We start from the raw sequence: 6,870 nt of genomic DNA on the forward strand, positions 1-6,870 counted from the left end.
GCTTGCCATTGCTAAACCTGTTTCTTCCACCATTATTGTTGTTGAAACCTTGTTGAGGTCTCTGTTGATCCTTCCATGAGAAATCTGGATGATTTCTCCATGAAGAATTATAGGTGTTTCCATAGGGTTCTCCTATGTAATTCACCTCTTCCATTGAAGGGTTCTCAGGATCATAAGCTTCTTCTTCAGATGAAGCATCCTTAGTACTGCTTGGTGCATTTTGCATTCCAGACAGACTTTGAGAAATCAAATTGACTTGTTGAGTCAATATTTTATTTTGAGCCAGTATGGCATTCAGAGTATCAATTTCAAGAACTCCTTTCTTCTGATTAGTCCCATTGTTCACAGGATTCCTTTCAGAAGTGTACATGAATTGGTTATTTGCAACCATTTCAATTAGCTCTTGAGCTTCTGTAGGCGTCTTCTTCAGATGAAAAGATCCTCCAGCAGAGCTATCCAAAGACATCTTGGATAGTTCAGAGAGACCATCATAGAAAATACCTATGATGCTCCATTCAGAAAGCATGTCAGAAGGACATTTTCTGATCAATTGCTTGTATCTTTCCCAAGCTTCATAGAGGGATTCTCCTTCCTTCTGTCTGAAGGTTTGGACTTCCACTCTAAGCTTACTCAATTTTTGAGATGGAAAGAACTTTGCCAAGAAGGCATTGACTAGCTTTTCCCATGAGTCTAGGCTTTCTTTAGGTTGAGAGTCCAACCATGTCCTAGCTCTGTCTCTTACAGCAAAAGGGAATAGCATAAGTCTGTAGACCTCAGGGTCAACCCCATTAGTCTTGACAGTGTCACAGATTTGCAAGAATTCAGCTAAGAACTGATGAGGATCTTCCAATGGAAGTCCATGGAACTTGCAATTCTGTTGCATTAGAAAAACTAATTGAGGCTTAAGCTCAAAGTTGTTTGCTCCAATGGTAGGGATAGAGATGCTTCTCCCATAGAAGTCGGGAGTAGGTGCAGTAAAGTCACCCAGCACCTTCCTTGGCATTGTTGTTGTTTTCGGCTGCCATGTGTTCTTCTTCTTTGAAGATTTCTGTTAGGTCCTCTGTAGAGAGTTGTGCCTTAGCTTCTCTTAGCTTTCGCTTCAGGGTCCTTTCAGGTTCAGGATCAGCTTCAACAAGAATGCCTTTGTCTTTGTTCCTGCTCATATGAAAGAGAAGAGAACAAGAAAGTGTGGAATCCTCTATGTCACAGTATAGAGATTCCTTGAGGTGTCAGAGGAAAAGAAAAATAGAAGACAGAGGTAAAAAATTCGAACTTATCAAAAAAGATGGAGTTCGAATTGTGCATTGAGGAATAGTGTTAGTCCATAAATAGAAGAATGTGAGAGGAGGGAAGGTGATTTTCGAAAATTAAGTAAAAGAATTTGAAAACATTTTGAAAAACATTAATTAATTTTCGAAAATAAGAGTGGGAAAGAAATCAAGTGATTTTTGAAAAAGATTTTGAAATTAGAAGTCAAAAAGATTTGATTGAAAACTATTTTGAAAAAGATGTGGTTAAGAAGATATGATTGGTTTTTTTAAAAAAAAATGTGATTGAGAAAATATGATTTGAAAACAATTTTAAAAAGATTTGATTTTAAAAATTAATAACTTGGCTATCAAGAAAAGATATGATTCAAACATTAAACCTTTCTCAACAGAAAAGGCAACATACTTGAAATGTTGAATCAAATCATTAATTGATAGCAAGTATCTTTGAAAAAGGAAAGAAATTGATTTTGAAAACATTTGATTGAAAAGATATGATTTGAAAAAGATTTGATTTTGAAAAACTTTGAAAACTTGAAAAAAAAATTGATTTGAAAACAAAATCCTCCCCCTTGTGCCATCCTGGCGTTAAACGCCCAGAATGGTGCACATTCTGGCGTTTAACGCCCAATGCACTACCTTTTTGGGCGTTAAACGCCCAACCAGGCACCCTGGCTGGCGTTTAAACGCCAGTCTGTCCTTCTTCACTGGGCGTTTTGAACGCCCAGCTTTTTCTGTGTAATTCCTTTGCTGCATGTTCTGAATCTTCAGTTCCCTGTACTATTGACTTGAAAATAGAACCAAGATCAAATAAACAATGCATTGCAAGACACCAAACTTAAAATTAGACACTAGACTCAAACAAGAAACATAAAATATTTTTGGTTTTTATGATTTTGAAATTTTTTTGTGTTTTTTTTCGAAAATTATATGGAAATAGAAAATAAAAGTTTCAGAATTCTTAATTTGGATTCCAGGAATCATTGCAATGCTAGTCTAAGACTCCGGTCCAGGAATTAGACATGGCTTCACAGCCAGCCAAGCTTTCAAAGAAAGCTTTGGTCCAAAACACTAGACATGGCCAATGGCCAGCCAAGCCTTAGCAGATCATTGCTCCAATAGCAAGATTGATAGAGATCAACAAGCTCTTATGATGATCAGTTGAAACCTCGGTCCAATAAGATTAGACATGGCTTCTCAGCCAGCCAGACTTCAACAGATCATCATGAAACACTAGAATTCCTTCTTAAGAACTCTGAAGAAAAATACCTAATCTAAGCAACAAGATGAACCGTCAGTTGTCCATACACGAAACAATCCCCGGCAACGGCGCCAAAAACTTGGTGCACGAAATTGTGATCACTACAACTTCGCACAACTAACCAGCAAGTGCACTGGGTCGTCCAAGTAATAAACCTTACGCAAGTAAGGGTCGATCCCACGGAGATTGTTGGTATGAAGCAAGCTATGGTCACCTTGTAAATCTTAGTCAGGCAGACTCAAATGGGTATAGATGATGAATAAAACAGAAAGATAAAGATAGTGATACTTATGTAATTCATTGGTAGGAACTTCAGATAAGCGTATGAAGATGCCTTCCCTTCCGTCTCTCTGCTTTCCTACTGTCTTCATCCAATCCTTCTTACTCCTTTCCATGGCAAGCTTAAGCAAGGGTTTCATCGTTGTCAGTGGCTACCTCCCATCCTCTCAGTGGAAATGTTCAACGCACCCTGTCACGGCACGGCTATCCATCTGTCGGTTCTCGGTCAGGCCGGAATAGAATCCAGTGATTCTTTTGCGTCTGTCACTAACGCCCCGCCTGCTAGGAGTTTGAAGCACATCACAGTCATTCAATTATTAAATCCTACTCAGAATACCACAGACAAGGTTAGACCTTCCGGATTCTCTTGAATGCCGCCATCAGTTCTAGCCTATACCACGAAGATTCCGGTTAAAGAATCCAAGAGATATTCACCCAATCTAAGGTAGAACGGAGGTGGTTGTCAGTCACACGTTCATAGGTGAGAATGATGATGAGTGTCACGGATCATCACATTCATCAAGTTGAAGAACAAGTGATATCTTGGACAAAGAACAAGCGGAATTGAATAAAAGAACAATAGTAATTGCATTAATACTCGAGGTACAGCAGAGCTCCACACCTTAATCTATGGTGTGTAGAAACTCCACCGTTAAAAATACATAAGAACAATAGTGATCATTGGCTTCGGCCCCAGAGAGGGAACCAGAAGAACCAAGATGAAAATACAATAGTAAAAGGTCCTATATATAGAGAACTAGTAGCCTAGGGTGTATAGAGATGAGTAAATGACATAAAAATCCACTTCCGGGCCCACTTGGTGTGTGCTTGGGCTGAGCAATGAAGCATTTTCATGTAGAGACTCTTCTTGGAGTTAAACGCCAGCTTTTATGCCAGTTTGGGCGTTTAACTCCCATTTTGGTGCCAGTTCCGGCGTTTAATGCTGGGATTACTGAAGGTGACTTTGAACGCCGGTTTGGGCCATCAAATCTTGGGCAAAGTATGGACTATTATATATTGCTGGAAAGCCCAGAATGTCTACTTTCCAACGCCGTTGAGAGCGCGCCAATTGGGCTTCTGTAGCTCCAGAAAATCCACTTCGAGTGCAGGGAGGTCAGAATCCAACAGCATCTGCAGTCCTTTTCAGTCTCTGAATCAGATTTTTGCTCAGGTCCCTCAATTTCAGCCAGAAAATACCTGAAATCACAGAAAAATACACAAACTCATAGTAAAGTCCAGAAAAGTGAATTTTAACTAAAAACTAATAAAAATATACTAAAAACTAACCAAATCATACTAAAAACATACTAAAAATTATGCAAAAAAGCGTATAAATTATCCGCTCATCAGTCATGTTCTAGCTGATTTTTCTGGTTGATCATCCTTATATTGACATTGATGAGAGTTTACTGGATTTTGTTGGTTTGATGCCTTGAAAATTATATTTTGATGATTCATATCATAAGGGTGGTATTGGTATAAGTATTTTAATTATTTCTCCAAGTGGCCAGCCAAGTAAATTTCTCTTTGAATTGAATTATTCATGTTCCAATAATGAGACAGAATATGAAGCGTTAATAATGGGACTAGAATTATTATTAGAAAGAGGAGTAAAAAATATAGAAATTTTTGGAGATTCACAGCTTGTAGTTCGTCAAGTATCACTTGAGTATAGGTGTGTTAGTGAAAATTTAAGAAAGTATTTCAATGTGGCTACAAAGCTGTTGAGCGAGTTTGACAATGTCATTGTAAGGCATGTTCTAAGGGAGTTAAATCAAGAAGCAAATGAATTAGCTCAAATTGCTTCAAGATATAAGATCAAGTCCTCAACACTAGAAAAATTGGTAAGGATAAAGGACATATTTGTGCCTTTGAGAGAAAAAGAAGGGTTGTTATTAGAAAAACTATACCCAAAAGATTGGAGAGTACCAATTGTAGAATATTTAGAAAATTCAAGTTTTAGTGTCGATAGAAAACTTAAATACAGGGCTCAAAGTTATGTTCTAATGAATAATGTCTTCTTTAAGAAATCTGTTGATGAAAATTTCTTGACATGTTTGGGAGAAAAAGAAGCATATTTGGCTCTCGCTGAAGTACACGAGGGAATCTGTGGTGCCCATCAGTCAAGAGAAAAAAGGAAATGAGTGATAAATAGGAGAAGATTGTATTGGCCAACTATACAAAGAGATTGTACAAATTATGCTAGGTCCTGTGAGGAATGCCAAAAACATGAAAGCCTTCAACATATTCTAGTGTCAGAATTACATGTTATAATTAAATCATGGTCGTTTAGAGGTTGGGTTTTAGATCTGATCAGAAAGATTCACCCACCTTCTTCTAAAGGTCATAAGTTCATTTTGGTTGGTGTTGATTATTTTTCTAACTAGGTAGAGACTGTCCCTTTAAGGGAAGTGACTCACAATGAAATAATTGATTTTATTGAGGAGCATATTGTGCATAGGTTTAGAATTCCTCAGTCTATTATCACTGATCAAGGAACCATGTTTATTGGGAAAAAGGTCATAGAATATGCCAAGTCTAGGCATATAAAAATGATTTTTTCTACACTGTATTATGCCCAAGTCAATGGACAAGTGGAGGCAGCGAATAAAATTTTGATTGCATTAATTAAAAAATACATTGGAAGGCATCCAAGAAATTGGCACCAAACTTTCAGTCAAGTTCTTTGGGCTTACCGAAATTCTCCAAGAGGTTCTACTGGAAGCACCCCGTATAAGTGAGTTTACGGTCATGATGCGATATTGCCAATTGATATTAATTTGCAAAGTATAAGGGTGGCTAGACAAGATGAGATACCAGTAGTATATTATTGGAATTCTTTGTATGATGAGCTCAATGAACTAGATGACGAAAAGTTGAGAGCTTTAGAGCGGGTGATTCGATAAAAAAAGGTTATGTCAAAATTATACAACTGTCGTGTTACAGCAAAGACATTTGCGGTTGGAGATTTAGTGTGAAAAACAATTTTGCCTATGGAAAAAAAAGTCAAAAACTTATGGTAAGTGGTCTCCAACTTAGAAATGATCGTATGTGGTTGACAAGATTTATTCTGGAAATGCCTATCAGATTATTAAAGTTGGATCAGGAAGAAGAATCCCTTCAATAAATGGCAACTATTTAAAAATATATAGGCCAGGTATTCACGTGATAAATATTCTACATGTTTAAGGATACAAAAATATCCAATTGAAGTGTCAAGGGATAAAATAAAGAGCTAACTAATATTTGCAATTTAGTTTGTAAAAGCTAACATATCCATGTGATTTCTATAAGTTGCAATGATAGTGTAAAGCATTAAAGATTATAAGGCAGATAAGTGTCCAAGGCATTAATTTAAAATAGGAGTCAATACAGAAAATAACTTATCATTCCTTAAGTGCAGTACAGTACATGGCAACATATAGAAATAAAAGGTTTAGTGAATAAACCTGTGTAAAGTTAGAGGCATGTCAACAAATGCATAGTTGACATACTTTAACAGCACTTGAGGTGAATGCACACGAGATGGCATACACCAGTGCAACCTGAAATAAAAAGATATGGAGGTCATCTCAAATGAAATATAAAAGAGGTCACTATGATATTAATAATTGGTTCAGTGTGAAATAGTGTAATAAATTCACAAAGATAACAAGTGTCAACCAGTCTACAAAATTAAGATAAGGTGCATACAAAGAGAAATAATAAAAAAATCTAAAAGTTCAAAAAGTGAAGATTGTAGGAACATATTAAAATGACAGAAGTTCACATAAGAAATACAAGACTAAGCTTCAAAGATCTCCTTCAAGCAAGTAATTTCAGTTTGGAAAGCGGTTTGGAAGTTCCTGGCTTCTTTTGCGGCCTCATGTGAGAAAAGCATCTTCTCTTCAAGTGACTATAAGGATGCATTGCTACTGTTAAGCATGCTGCTTGCTTTGGCAAATTGACCCTCATTCTTTATCAAAGCAGCATCCAGCCTATTTTTTACTTCTCTCTTGACAGTTAACTGTTGTTCCAAGTCTCAAATCTCTGCAGATAACTCATAAGCCCGATCTTTAACTT

General features: G+C 36.9%; 1 non-coding gene across 1 annotated transcript; it reads left to right on the top strand.

Annotated features, from left to right (window-relative positions):
• The first annotated feature begins 520 nt into the window (after nt 1-520).
• LOC130977166 (small nucleolar RNA R71) lies at nt 521-628 on the top strand. Its single transcript, XR_009084871.1, has one exon. It is a non-coding gene; the product is annotated as a small nucleolar RNA R71 (small nucleolar RNA).
• Nucleotides 629-6,870: the final 6,242 nt, after the last annotated feature.

Source organism: Arachis stenosperma, chromosome 4, assembly GCF_014773155.1.
Source record: "Arachis stenosperma cultivar V10309 chromosome 4, arast.V10309.gnm1.PFL2, whole genome shotgun sequence".
Taxonomy (NCBI): domain Eukaryota; kingdom Viridiplantae; phylum Streptophyta; class Magnoliopsida; order Fabales; family Fabaceae; genus Arachis; species Arachis stenosperma.